Raw genomic sequence first — 15,303 nt, forward strand, 5'->3', positions numbered from 1 at the left:
GCTGCATCAACAGTATTCTATGGAAATTAAAATGAAGAAAAAGTGTTTTGGGACCCGCCCCCTTGTTCTCAGCCTGCGCTTGACGAATCACCCTGACACTTTCAACACAGCAGCTGGCCTGACCGCCCCATTAGTTTTGAAAATTTCACGAAGATTAGTCAAATGACACCAAAGATATTTGCAAATCCTATGGAAACGAAGACCTAACTATAACTACCTACTGGCGACCGCTAGTAGGTTAAATATACATATATATATATATATATATATATATATATATATATGCAGAGAGAATCCTCCCAACAGTTGGAATCTCCTCGACCACGTCAGAACCCTTCCGACCAACTCAGTCGGCTTACAATCCACCGACTGATTACAATGTTAGCGGTCGGAAAGTAAACCACACGGTCATTCTGAATCGGTTCCAACTGGCTCTCGGAGTATCCGTGTCCGGCGGAACCACATCGTGCACCTCTATGGACAGCATTTCCAACCGACCGATTATGATGTCGATTACCAACAGCCTTTCTGAGTCAGTCTGTCCAACACGAAAAGGCTATAGGAAAATGACTTTGGGGACCCTAGCAGGGCACCCTTCCTCCTGTGGCCTCCAGTTGGGGGCCATGGGGGTACCTAAGGGACCCCCTGTAAAACACTGCACTATGTGGCAGGCACAATAGGGAGCCTGAAACAGGGTGCAGGATTTTACACACACTCCCCATTTCCCCTTGGATCCTGTGTGGTCGGGCGGAACACGGGCTCCCATAAGGAACAATGGGACTCCGATTGAACAGTGTTTGGTCACATCATAATCGGCTGGGCGGACCTAATGACCATGAGTCAGTCGGTTCAGAATCTGAGACGGTGTCAGGCGTAAAGTTTTCGCCCAACATTGTAATGAGGCCCTATACATAAATATATACTTATATAAGCACACGCACATGTGTGTGTATGTTGTATGTATATACATTTTTTTATATATTAATATATATATAGTGAAAAATATTAGCAACAGAACTACAAAATAATAAATTAATTACCAAATTAATAAAATACAAAAGAAATTACATCCAAAAAAAGGCAGTTACTAAAAATATTCTATTACTTTATACACACACACACATATATCTATCTATCTATCTATCTATCTATCTATCTATCTATCTATCTATCTATCTATCTATCTATATATATTCACTGAAAAAACGATAGGTTTCAGGGGTGTTATAGTTAGCTGGACATTTCCCTCGTAGTTAGTTCAGCTAACTATAACTCGCGCCCCCACAATGCACTGCTGATGACGTCACATATTACATCACTCATGACATGGTCAGTGACATCACTGATGACATCACTGATGACATCTCAAATGACATCACTGATGACATCAATGATGACGTCATCCAGTGACTGTGTGTTTCTGTAAAGTTTAAATATGTTTTATAGATTTATAGTGAAAGGCCTGTGGAAGAATGAGTGGGTGTACAAGTATGTGAATGGATGATTTTCTAGGAGCGTAACTGACTCTATAAGTGAGTCATTAAATGTATCTTACTGCAGACTAGTGACTAAACTGTGTGAATGTCTGTATGTGTCTGTGTGTAGGTGTATAAGTGGCTGCATGGTTTTGTGAATAGCTACATCAGTGTCTATATGGGTTATTGATTGGTTGTCTGAGTATCTGTATGGCTGCCTGAGTGTTTGTGTGGGTAGGGTGTGTGTGACTCTATGCATAGATGTGTGAGTGGGTGATTATATGGGTGCATGGTTTAAAGAGTGCATCTGTGATGAACTGTATGGTTGGGTGAGTGTATGTATGGGTGTGTTAGGGATTGAATGTATATCTCAGTGGTACATGTGTGACTAACTACATATGTGAAAGGCAGTATATATGCGTGTAAGAGTATATAAGTGGGTGTTAGACCTGCCAGCCCTTTGGCTGTCCCCTCCTCATTTTTTTTCCTTTACCCTCGAATTTTTCTGTCCAAAAGTTTTTTTTGGTGTTGACTTAGAGGCTCTGGGCGCCCCATTATCACTAATTGATGGTGTGGCGCAAGGTGCTTCCCTAAAATGGAGGGAGAGGGAGAGCTCCTCCACAAAATGGTGGCCTAAACTGTCACCTCAGAACCTGGGCCATAGGCTGTCATGAGGGGTTCCAGAACCTTCTGGACCACTTTGGCCAGTCAGGGCCCAGGCTATATATAGAGGTGAGGTGCGTCCGCCATTTTGGGTAGAAGGTGTGAAGTGAGGTAGTCAGGAGTAAGGCACCTGAGTGGGGAGGTAGGTGCGCTGGAGGGGGGGGAGAACTGACTGTTCTTAGGGCCTGCTTTTTCTCCCCCCACAGTAGATACTACCCCCTACCTCGTGACCTAGCCTTGCCTTCAACCTCTGACCCTGGGATCACGTTAACCGTCTGTGTTCCCCGCCTAGTCAGGACCCCTGAAGAGGACTGAGGGAGAGAGTGACCATCTCCGACCTTATCCACCATTTCCCTGACTTTGCTTGGGTCCCCCCTATCTTGGTCTGCCTCTGGCGTGTGGCCTGCCGCCTCCCAGCCTACTTACCCCGAGCTGGGGCGACCCTGTGAGAGTAGGGGGCGCTGGGTGTCAAACTAATCACCACCCCTCAAACTGTAGGCCTGGCCTTAATTTCTACACCCCCCGTTGAGGAGATCTTGAAAGAACTCACCACTGTGGCCTGAGGCCATAAAGATTGTCTCTGCTATCGCTGGGGCCCGCGGAGAAGCCCGGGGCCCCGTTGCTGATGTCACAGCTGAGTTTGTGCGGCCACCAGGGCTGAGGAGGCCGCTGGAGTTCAGGGAAGGCCTTGTTGGGCCGAGCAGTCTAATCGAGGCCGCGTAGGCCCGAAGCCAGTGTCTCCTGTCACCTGACAGGGGCGGACTATCAAACGCCGCCCCCGCCGCTTCACCACTCGCTGACTGGGCCGCGCCCCCGCAGACCGCACTGTCATTGGCAGCTGCGGGCGCGCCCTGGCCGTGTTGCATCGTCAGTGCGGAGCCTCGAGAGGCATGACCGACCCGGACATCGCCGGGAAACCTGCACGGCTGACGGAGGATCGTCGCAAGGGCCGGTAAGGCCGAAGTCTGAGTTAAACCCTGGGGAGGAGGGCGGGAGGCCTGGGAGAAGCCCAGTGCACGCCCCTTCCCCGGGGAATCCGATCGTCTGGCCTGCTTGGCCCTTCAACTACCCCGGAGTGGGGAAGCGGTCGAACCATGGCCCATTGAACTCGTGCCAGTGTGATACTAAATGTTGGCCCCCATAGTGGAAGTAACTGCCTCCCCGGACAACACGAGTCCCTAAAGGAGGTAGCAAGTTCAATTCTCAGCGCTTGGTCCCCTTGATTGGAAGCGCTATATTTAATGACTCCACTTAAAGTGTTATGTGATCGCTAAGTGAAGTGCTATATTTAATGACTCCACTTAAAGTGTTATGAGATTGCCAAGTGAAGCGCTATGTCTAAAGACTCTATTTAAAGTGCTATGAAATCGCTATGTGTAGCACATAATTTAATGGCTCTATTTAGGGTGCTATGAAGCCACTATGTGCAGCGCTATATTTAATGTCTCTATTTAAAGTACTATGAAATCGCAATGTGCAGCGCTAGGTTTGTTCATTCTATTCAAAGCGCTATTGAATTCGCGGTACTGTGGTTGAACATCAGGTGGCGTGCTTGATTTTATACCAGGTTTAAAATGTTTATGCAATGCCAATCTGGTCATGAAGAAATGTTTAGACCCTAATGTGACGTGGATAAAAGCTGATTGGTTCCATTTGAAAGGAAAGGAAAAGAATGATAAAAGAGAAGATAAAGCTTTTCTAATTTTTCTAAATTCCTTTGTGTAGTGTCGTTTTTAGTGGTGGTACGCTGGAGTGCTGTGGTGCATGGAATGCAAGCACAACATAATTCTCCGGAATGAAGCCTTATCACCTGAGCCAAGCTACCATAGGTCTTTAGGTCCAACAAGTTGGTGTTCAGCGGTGGGATTCTGGGCTTGTGCCTGCGTCTAGTCATCAGCAATTCAGTGTGCGCCACGCACCCTACACCTGATTTTTGTTTTTATTGGAGTTTTTTCCAGGTTGTCTCCCTGATTGGATTTTTTTCAATTATCCCTGTCCTGTGGTGTGGCTTTCTCTTGAAAGAAGGTTTGTCTCACCTTGTGAGTTCTTTTTCGCATTGTTTAGGGCCCCACCTGGCAAGATGGAGTTTGAACTGAGTAGTCTAGAAGAGTACACTGTGACCCAGTTAAAGGAATTCTGCCAGGAGAGGGGGGTATTTTTCAAGCGGGGAGCAAAGAAAGAGTAGCTCCAGACTACCTTGAGAGCCTGGGCGATGGCCCACCCTAGCGGGGAACGGGAGGAGGAGGAACAGGACCGGTCACCACGGAAGGGGCAGAGTCACTTCTTCCCACTGAGAGCAGCAATAGGGTTGCAGGACCCAGGGCGCCTTCAAGCGCCGGTAGTAGCGCTTCAGGGGGAAGCCTGTCTTCGGCCGACTTAGCCGACAGGAGGGAGGAGAGGCAATTCAGGATGGAATTAGCCCGCTTGGAGAAGGAGAGGGAAGAGCGGAGGTTCCTTCATGAGCTCCATTTAAAAGAATTGGATCTCAAGGCCCTTCAGTTAGGGACCCCCAGTAGTCCTGTTGGTGGCAGCGTACAGAAAGAAGTTCCCAGGGAACCTAGACCCCACTTGCCAAAGGACGTAGTTGCCAGCTACGGTGTTGGGGACGAAATCGCCAAGTGGTTGGCTGCCTATGAAGTCTCCTTACGAGCCCATGGGATCCCGGAAGCTCAGTGGGGGGTGGTCTGTACAGGTACATGCCTCCGGTGGGGAGGGATGCCCTTTTAGCCCTAGAACAACGGGAGCAGACCAATTACCCCACCATGCGGTTCGCCTTGATTAGGAAGTTTGGGCTGACCCCTGAGAAATACAAGCAGAGATTCTGGGGTAGCCAAAAGCTGGCCGCCCAGAATTGGGTGAACTTCCTGGACTACGCCAAAAAGGCTTTGGAGGGCTGGGTGCAGGGCAGTGAGGTAAAAGACTACGAGGGGTTGTATAACCTGTTTTTGAGGGAGAACCTCCTCGAGAAATGTTTTCCGGAGCTGCGTCAACACCTGGTGGACAGCAAGCTCACTAATCCTAGGAAGCTTGCAGAGGAGGCGGACATCTGGGCTAGTACCCGGGTGTCCTCAAAAGGAACAGGGGGGAATTCCCAAGGGACTGGACAGGGTGCTCCCCAGAAGAAAGAGGGGGGAGACAAAAAGAGGGAGTTTCCTAAAGGCCCCCAAAAGAATTTGCAGGGAAAGGGATCAGGATTCCCTCCTAAGGTTGGCCCCCACAAACCTCCTTATCCTGACCATGGTCAGCAGCCTAGGGTTGTCCGTTGCTATGAGTGTGGCGAGATTGGGCACTTCAAGGGGGATACCAAGTGTCCCAAGAGACCACACCCTCCCACTGGAGGGTGGCGAGTGTAGTGCTCGGGGAGGAGTTGCCCCTAGATAAGGGAGGTGAGTGGGCAGGGCTAACATTAGTGTCCCTGGGAGATAGTGAGATGGTTCCTAAGACCCATGTGCCCTTGAATACTACCAAGTACAGGCAATGGGTCACCATCAATGCCCAGAGCGTGGAGGCTCTGAGGGACACAGGAGCCAGCATGACTATGGTGAGGAGTCAGCTGGTGTCCCCAGAGCAGGTGGTTCCCAACGTAGTCCACCCGGTTGTGATGGCTGACAACCGAGAGGGTCACTATCCGGTGGCCCAGATTCCCTTTGAGTGGGGAGGGGTTGCGGGTCCTCTACGAGTTGCGGTAAGCCCTGCCATGCCGGTCGACTGTCTGTTGGGAAATGACCTTGAACATACGGCCCAGAAGGAGGTCGAGTTCAAGGCTCATATGGAGATGTTGGGGCCGCCCGAGTGGACTTGTGCCAACACGCGGTCCGAGACTGCCCGGAGGGAGAGTTCACAGAGGTTGGAGCCTGGGACAAGGGCCCAACCAGCTGCCAAAGAGGGTAGACGGGGACAGGAGAAGCCTGCCCCCGCATCTGCACCTCGTGAGATGGATGGGGCAACTGAGGTGGTCCCGGAGTCCACAGAGGGGGATGTGACTTCCCTGGAGGGCTTACCTACCCCTGCAGAATGGCAGGTGGAGGGAGGACCTACCAGGGAGGAGTTTTGTCGGGCTCAGAAGGAGTGCCCCACCCTTGAGGGCTTACAGCGGCAGGCCGAAGCCCAGGCAGCGGGTAACGATTCGGGGAACTTCCACATATACTGGGAAGATGGTCTCCTCTATAGCGAACCCAAGGCTCCGGTGCATGGATCTTCCCGGGCCTTGGTGGTTCCCCAGCGTTACCGAGCCTTCCTTTTGGAATTGGCTCACAAGATACCTTTGGCAGGACACTTGGGACAGGACAAGATCTTTGCTTGGCTTGTCCCTCACTTTTACTGGCCTCAGATGGGGATTACGTCCAACACTTTTTGTAGGACGTGTGTTACCTGCCAAGCTAGTGGGGAAACAGGGGTGAAGCTGAAGGCTCCCCTGGAACCACTGCCTGTCATTGGCATCCCCTTTGAAAGGGTGGGCATCGACATTGTTGGGCCATTGGATCCACCAACGTCTGCCGGTCACAGGTTTATCCTGGTTCTGGTGGATCATGCCACCCGGTACCCAGAGGCTATTCCTCTGAGGATCATTACTGCACCTGCGGTGGCACGGGCCCTGATGGGGATTTTTACCCGGAAGGGGTTCCCTAAGGAAGTTGTATCTGACAGAGGTACCAACTTCATGTCAGCATACATGCGGGCTATGTGGAAAGAGTGTCGAGTCACTTACCGGTTCTCCACCCCTTACCACCCCCGGACCAATGGTCTGGTGGAGAGGTTTAACAAAACCTTGAAGGGCATGATCAGGAGTCTGCCCGAGAACCTGCGGAGGAAATGGGACATCCTCCTGCCTTGTTTGCTGTTCTCCTACAGGGAAGTACCACAGAAGGGAGTGGGCTTCAGCCCCTTTGAGCTGTTGTATGGACACCCTGTTCGTGGACCCCTCAGCCTGGTGAAGGATGGATGGGAAAAGACTCCCAGAAAACTTCCCCCAGATGTGGTGAGCTACATGCTGGCCTTTCGTAGCCAAATGGCTAGGTTGTGGAAGCAAGCTTCCGAAAACCTAGAAGCCAGCCAGACGGTCAAGAAGGAATGGTATGACCAAAATGCTCACCCGGTGGAGCTAGAGCCTGGCCAGAAGGTGTGGGTCATGGAGCCTGGAGAGCTTAGCGCCCTCCAGGATCGCTGATCAGGCCCCTTTGAGGTGATTGAGAAGAAGGGCAAGGTCACCTATGTGGTGGATCTTAAGACCCCCAGGCAGCCCCATCGGGTGCTCCATGTCAACCGCCTCAAGCCCCACCAAGAGAGATCAGAGGTCACCTTGATGATGGTGACTGATGGGTCAGAGGAAGAGGAAAGTGAACCTCTCCCTGATCTTTTCGTGTCCCTAGAGAAGGATGGGTCAGTAGAGGGAGTGATCCTCTCACAATCTCTAACTCCCGAACAGCAGAGAGACTGCCGCCAGGTCCTGGAGCAGTATGCTTCACTGTTCTCACTTATCCCGGGAAGGACTCATCTGTGTACCCATGATGTGGACACAGGCGACAGCCCACCTGTGAAGTCCAAGTCCTACCGCTTGTCGGATAAGGTGAAGGCTAGCATCCATGGTGAAGTCACCAAGATGCTGGAGCTGGGAGTGATTGAACCTTCAAGCAGTCCCTGGTCCAGTCCGGTGGTACTGGTAGCTAAAGCTGCCCCGCCGGGCACTACCCCAGAACTTAGGTTCTGTGTGGATTATAGGGGACTGAATTCTGTGATGAAGACCGACGCTCATCCTATCCCAAGGGCGGATGAGCTCATTGACTGGTTGGGAGCTGCCCAATACCTGAGTACCTTTGACCTTACATCTGGGTACTGGCAGATTTCCCTGACAAATGGAGCAAAGGAAAGGTCAGCTTTCTCCACACCTGAGGGTCACTACCAGTTCTGTGTAATGCCCTTTGGGCTCAAGAACGCCCCAGCCACTTTTCAGCGGCTGGTGAACCAGGTCCTCTCCGGGATGGAGGCTTTTTCAGTTGCTTACCTGGATGACATCGCCGTCTTCAGCAGCAGCTGGGAGGACCATTTGTGTCACCTTCAGGCTGTCCTTCAGGCCCTGCAGCAGGCGGGCCTGACGATCAAGGCCAGCAAGTGCCAGATCGGGCAGGGGTCGGTAGTGTACCTAGGTCACTTGGTGGGTCGGGGCAAGGTGCAACCCCTCCAGGCCAAGATCGGAACCATCATGGCCTGGGAACCCCCCAAGACTCAGACGGAAGTCCAAGCCTTTCTGGGCCTCACCGGCTACTACCGACGCTTCCTCAAGGGGTTTGGTCTATCGTGGCTCCCTTGACTGAGCTTACATCAAAGAAGCACCCTCGACGGGTAATGTGGACCGAGGTGTGTCAACGAGCCTTTGACACCTTGAAACAAGCAATGTGTGTGGCACCTGTCGTCAGGGCCCCTGACTTCTCCAAAGAATTCATCGTCCAAACTGAAGCGTCAGAGCATGGCATCGGGGCAGTGCTGTCGCAGCTCAATGAAGAGGGTCTGGACCAACCTGTGGTTTTCCTATCTAGGAGACTACTCCCCCGGGAACAGAGGTGGAGTGCGATTGAGAGGGAGGCTTTTGCGGTGGTGTGGGCTCTGAAGAAGTTGCTCGCACTTCCTGGTTCAGACCGACCACCGACCCCTCAGGTGGCTGATGCAAATGAGGGGCGAGAATCCTAAGTTGTTGAGGTGGTCCATCTCCCTACAGGAAATGGACTTTAGGGTGGAACATCGGCCAGGAGTGGACCACGCCAATGCTGACGGTCTCTCCGGGTATTTCCGCCTTAGTGAAGAGAACTCCCAAGGGATTGGGTAGCTCTCCCCACTTACAGCTGGGGGGACGCATGTTAGACCTGCCAGCCCTTTGGCTGTCCCCTCCTCATTTCTTTTCCTTTACCCTCTAATTTTTCTGTCCACTAGTTTTTTTTGGTGTTGACTTAGAGGCTCTGGGCGCCCCATTATCACTAATTGATGGTGTGGCGCAAGGTGCTTCCCTAAAATGGAGGGAGAGGGAGAGCTCCTCCACAAAATGGTGGCCTAAATTGTCACCTCAGAATCTGGGCCATAGGGTGTCATGAGGGGTTTCAGAACCTTCTGGACCACTCTGGCCAGTCAGGGCCCAGGCTATATATATAGAGGTGAGGTGCGTCGGCCATTTTGGGTAGAAGGTGTGAAGTGAGGTAGTCAGGAGTAAGGCACCTGAGTGGGGAGGTAGGTGCGCTGGAGGGGGGGAGAACTGACTTTTCTTAGGGCCTGCTTTTTCTCCCCCACAGTAGATACTACCCCCTACCTCGTGACCTAGCCTTGTCTCTGACCCTGGGATCACGTTAACCGTCTGTGTTCCCCGCCTAGTCAGGACCCCTGAAGAGGACTGAGGGAGAGAGTGACCATCTCCGACCTTATCCACCATTTCCCTGACTTTGCTTGGGTCCCCCCTATCTTGGTCTGCCTCTGGCGTGTGGCCTGCCGCCTCCCAGCATACTTACCCCGAGCTGGGGCGACCCTGTGAGATTAGGGGGCGCTGGGTGTCAAACTAATCACCACCCCTCAAACTGTAGGCCTGGCCTTAATTTCTACACCCCCCGTTGAGGAGATCTTGAAAGAACTCACCACTGTGGCCTGAGGCCAGAAAGATTGTCCCTGCTATCGCTGGGGCCCGCGGAGAAGCCCGGGGCCCCGTTGCTGATGTCACAGCTGAGTTTGTGCGGCCACCAGGGCTGAGGAGGCCGCTGGAGTTCAGGGAAGGCCTTGTTGGGCCGAGCAGTCTAATCGAGGCCGCGTAGGCCCGAAGCCAGTGTCTCCTGTCACCTGACGGGGCGGACTATCAAACGCCGCCCCCGCTGCTTCACTACTCGCTGACTGGGCCACGCCCCTGCAGGCCGCACTGTCATTGGCAGCTGCGGGCGCGCCCTGGCCGTGTTGCATCGTCAGTGTGGAGCCTCGAGAGGCGTGACCGACCCGGACATCGCTGGGAAACCTGCACGGCTGACGGAGGATCGTCGCAAGGGCCGGTAAGGCCGAAGTCTGAGGTAAACCCTGGGGAGGAGGGCGGAGACCTGGGAGAAGCCCAGTGCATGCCCCTCCCCCGGGGAATCCGATCGTCGGCCCTTCTTGGCCCTGCAACTACCCCGGAGTGGGGAAGCGGTCGAACCATGGCCCATTGAACTCGTGCCAGTGTAATACTAAATGTTGGCCCCCATAGTGGAAGTAACTGCCTCCCCGGACAACACGAGTCCCTAAAGGAGGTAGCAAGTTCAATTCTCAGCGCTTGGTCCCCTTGATTGGAAGAGCTATATTTAATGACTCCACTTAAAGTGTTATGTGATCGCTAAGTGAAGCGCTATATTTAATGACTCCACTTAAAGTGTTATGTGATCGCTAAGTGAAGCGCTATATTTAAAGACTCTACTTAAAGTGTTATGAGATCGCCAAGTGAAGCGCTATGTCTAAAGACTCTATTTAAAGTGCTATGAAATCGCTATGTGTAGCGCTATATTTAATGGCTCTATTTAAGGCGCTATGAAGTCACTATGTGCAGCGCTATATTTAATGTTTCTATTTAAATTACTATGAAATCGCAATGTGCAGCGCAAGGTTTGATCATTCTATTCAAAGCGCTATTGAATTCGCGGTACTGTGATTGAACATCAGGTGGCGTGCTTGATTTTATACCAGGTTTAAAATGTTTATGCAATGCCAATCTGGTCATGAAGAAATGTTTAGACCCTAATGTGACGTGGATAAAAGCTGATTGGTTCCATTTGAAAGTAAAGGAAAAGAATTATAAAAGAGAAGATAAAGCTTTTCTAATTTTTCTAAATTCCTTGGTGTAGTGTCGTTTTTAGTGGTGGTATGCTGGAGTGCTGTGGTGAATTGAATGCAAGCATGACATAATTCTCCGGAATGAAGCCTTATCACCTGAGCCAAGCTACCATAGGTATTTAGGTCCAACAGTGGGTATATGTGAGAGTGTTTGATTGTGAGAGTGGCTGTATGGATGAGTGTGTGCTTGAATCAATGATTGTATAAGAGCGTAAGAATGTGGTACTATTTTTATGAGTAAGTGAACTTGAGTGTGTTTAACTGTATAGGTGAGTAAATTGGACTGTGTTTAATTACTTGCACGACTGACTAGGTGTGTCAGTACCTCAATGGATGATTGGCGGTCTGTGAGTGTCTATATAGGTGTATAAATCCATATGATAGTCTTGTACTGAGTGACTGTAAGTATAAGTGACTATACAGGTGAGTGAGTGGAGGTGTATGTAGACCTAAGAGTTAATGAGTGGGTATGTAGTGATTGGTATTGGAGAATCTATGGTTTTGAGAATGGACGTCTGAAATTTTGAGTTGGTGTATCAAAGGTTAAAATAGGGTGTGAGAAGTTGCAGTCATTTATCACATGGATGATGTCATCAGTGATGTCATCAGTGATGTCATTTGTGATGTCATCAGTGATGTCATCAGTGATGTCACTGACCATGTCATGAGTGATGTAATATGTGACATCATCAGCAGTGCATTGCGGGGGCGCGAGTTATAGTTAGCTGAACTAACTATAACAGGGGAATTTCTAGAGTTTTGTACGAGGGAAATGTCCAGCTAACTATAACACCCCTGAAACCTATAGTTTTTTCAGTGAATTTCTAAGGTTTTTTAAATGCCAATTCCTAACTATAACGCCCCTGAAACCTTTGGTTTTTTCAGTGAATTTCAAAGGTTTTTTAAATGCCAATTCCTAACTATAACGTGCGTGAAACCTATAGTTTTTTCAGTGAATTTCAAAGGTTTTTTAAATGCTAATTCCTATCTTTAACTTATCTCTGAAGATATCATGTTTAATGATTTTGATTAAATTTCATTAATTATGTTTTTTTAAAAATACTTTTTTATCACCATTTTTTAAACTTATTTTTTCAATTAATTCTTTGAAAAATTAAAAAATATGATTTGGATTTAATTGGTTTTTCAAACATTTTTTTTATATTTTTAAAAATATTTTTTTAACTATATGTTCAAAACTTTATTTTATATATTTTTTTCCATGTTTTTGAATCCGCGCACCCTAAGTGCACCGCTCTCGATCCCTATGCGTTAGCATCCGCGCATGGTATGCGTTGGGTACGTGTTTAGTGCGCGATTGCAATGCGACCGGTACGCGACTCCCACCCTATACGCAACACGTTCGATGTACGTAACGCGACGTTTACGCGCTTCTGCGATGCGTCATCTGCGTCTATGACACGGTAGGTGCGCGGATCCCGCGAAATATTTAACATTTAAAAAAACATATATATGTATTTCATGTGAATATTAATTGAAGACATACCCTAAACTAGTCTTAAAACTAATATATTTTTACATCTAATCCTATAATTTATTTAATTCAATTTTGCGGATGCGCGCTGGGTGTGTGCTGCGTAAGCGCAGGGTGCGCGGAATCCATGTGACCTGCAAAAAAAGAGATTTGATTGGTTCAGTACACTTCCTGTTCTAACTATTGAAAGACCCCACCCAATTCAATCATTCTTCTTTGACTGTCTCTGGAGGAGCATCTCTGCAGAGAGGAAGATTTTCTAGACTAAGTTTACACTTAGCTCTAACTTTTTTCAACTAAAAATGGCTTCAGGGCAGCAGGCATCACCTGCATCTCCTCATACATCTGAGGATGAATTTTTGGAAGAGTTACCACACAAAGAACGTTTTTCTTCAGTGGTGTGGAAATGTTTTACTTTTCCAGAGGGGCAGAATAAGACCAATGCCACCTTGGTCACGTGCAAGATTTGCAAAAGAGTGCTGTCACGAGGGGATCCTAACAAGAAATACTCATGCGGCATGGCAAGTATGATGAAGCACCTGAGGACCCTTCATCCGAACAATCTTGCACGACAAGAGTGCCGACGGATGAGAAACACTCCTGCTCCTGCACCTTCCACCTCATCGCAGCCGAGCACTTCAAGAGTGCATCCATCAGCCCAAAACTTGGACATCCGTCCTCAATTTCAATATTTAAAAGTGCTCTGCACTAAGTGCAATGTGACTTTGTGCTACGGTGAGCAGTCGATCGATCTGATCTGCCGCCAGCAAGAAAGTCACATTTGCTAGTTTTTTTTGTTCCCTGAAGTTCATTGTTTGGTTCCTCCTCTTTTGTTTTGTGTTTTTTGTTTTTTTCCAGAAAAAACTAAAAAATCACAAAACTGTTAGAAAAACCACAAAAAAATATAAAAGAAGAAAAACAAAAAGTTCTTCCTGGTTTAAAAAAAGAGCTAAATTTCTTTGTTAGTGTGTGAAAGTTTAGATGAATGTATGTGTAGTATGTAATTGAGTGAATGAATGCATTAGTAGCATATGGTGAATGTATAAGTGCAGAACTATGAGGAAGTGCTGCAGTATCACACAGTAACCTCTTTAACTGCAGTGTGCTGTAGTACTTCCGAAGCACAGGGATGCAACATATGTACATAAATATGTTGCAAATCTATGCTTCTCTCTGCACGGCTGCTTAAGCTGCAGCCATGTGGTGACACAGGCACCCTTGCACCATAGTGCAAGGATATCTGTGTCATGTGCTCTTTGTTTTTCTGCAGGAAGACACACCTTGCAAAATGCATTTTTCTCCTTCAATGTATGCTGAACATTTTAGCATGCATTGAAGATATAAAAATGTAGAGAAATAAAAATAATTTTCCTTATTGTACTTTTCTACACCAATTTTAGAATGGTGCAGCATTCACATACATATCGAGATTTATGATTTCTGCTAAATCTAGAGATATATCTTGTTCTATGAGTATTCAGTGCAATCATGCACAACAACACTTATAGAACACCCTTTCAACGCAAAGTAGTGTGTATGATGAGGTTGTATTTACATGGAGTAGAAAAAGTACACAGAGTGCCTTTTCCTCTCTTGCGCAATAACTATGTAACAAAAAGTGACATATTTCCGGTTTTAAAATTCCTTGCGAATGATAGAAGGTAAGCACAGAGTTTTGTCTGCAAAGATGCTCAAAGAAGAATGATTGAAATGATTGCGGTCCTTCAATAGGTACAATGGGAAATATTATGAACCCCTCAAATCTCTTTTTTTGCAGGTCACATGATATCTGATTATGGTCAGATTTCAAAACTACATAGGTATAAACAGAGTGTTTTTAGAAACGTGTTTCAACTTTGTAGCTTCTTGCATACCTCGTCATTCTGCATATTGAGACTTAGTTAAACTTACCTTCACAGTAATAGGAATAAAAAATGGTATACATTTTCTTCATATTTTCATTGCAATCTAAATTCATATAAATTGCTTATTTTAAAATTTGGATCTGTGAAAGAAAAGAAAAAACATTTTTTAACATGTAATAATACATTTCTTACAACACAGCATAATTTCCACAAAGTAATTTGTTTGCCTTTATTGCTGTTCTCAGAATATATTGAATTTCACTAGAAATAGTGATTTCAATCGTACTCATCACTTAACAGCGGGCAAAAAACAAACAATCAGAAAGATTGTTAAAAAAAAAACAACATACTATTCTCAGTAAAATACCAGAAAATACAAATCACACATATATGAAACGCTTACAGCTTACAAAATCTTATAACTTTAACTTATAAAAACTGTAAATGTTGCCGCATTAAAATAATCACCGAATGAATGACCACCAAAAAGTCCATAATTCAAAAATATACCTTTCCTTGAGGCCAAATGGTACTTTTGTACTCCTTGTTTATCTAAATTGTCCAATGGTAGTCCTATTAAATTATAATAATAAAATACTCAGAGAGTGAATTATCTTCCTAAAACTTTGGCTTTAAAAATATTAGGTAGGAATTTGGTAATTCACTAGGCAAACGTTGTTTGGAAACCAACTGGGCATCATTACAAAGTGTCCAGCCTTTGTCACATTTTAGATAGGCAGTGTAATGTCCAGATGTTGTGGAAGGACCATCATGGAAAATTATTGCAATTGCTACAAAAGTCCTTCCTGATATTGATAGTTGTGCTGCTACAAATTGCTTTATTAAAGTATCCAATTTTCTTCCGTCAGCTGTACAACGTTGCATCATTAAAATTATGTATTTTCCATATTTTGTTAAGAATAATGTAGATAACATTTCTTATTTACATTGGCTACACTCCATGTTTTGATTTGCACCT

This window comes from Triturus cristatus, chromosome 6, assembly GCF_964204655.1.
Source record: "Triturus cristatus chromosome 6, aTriCri1.1, whole genome shotgun sequence".
NCBI classification, from domain to species: domain Eukaryota; kingdom Metazoa; phylum Chordata; class Amphibia; order Caudata; family Salamandridae; genus Triturus; species Triturus cristatus.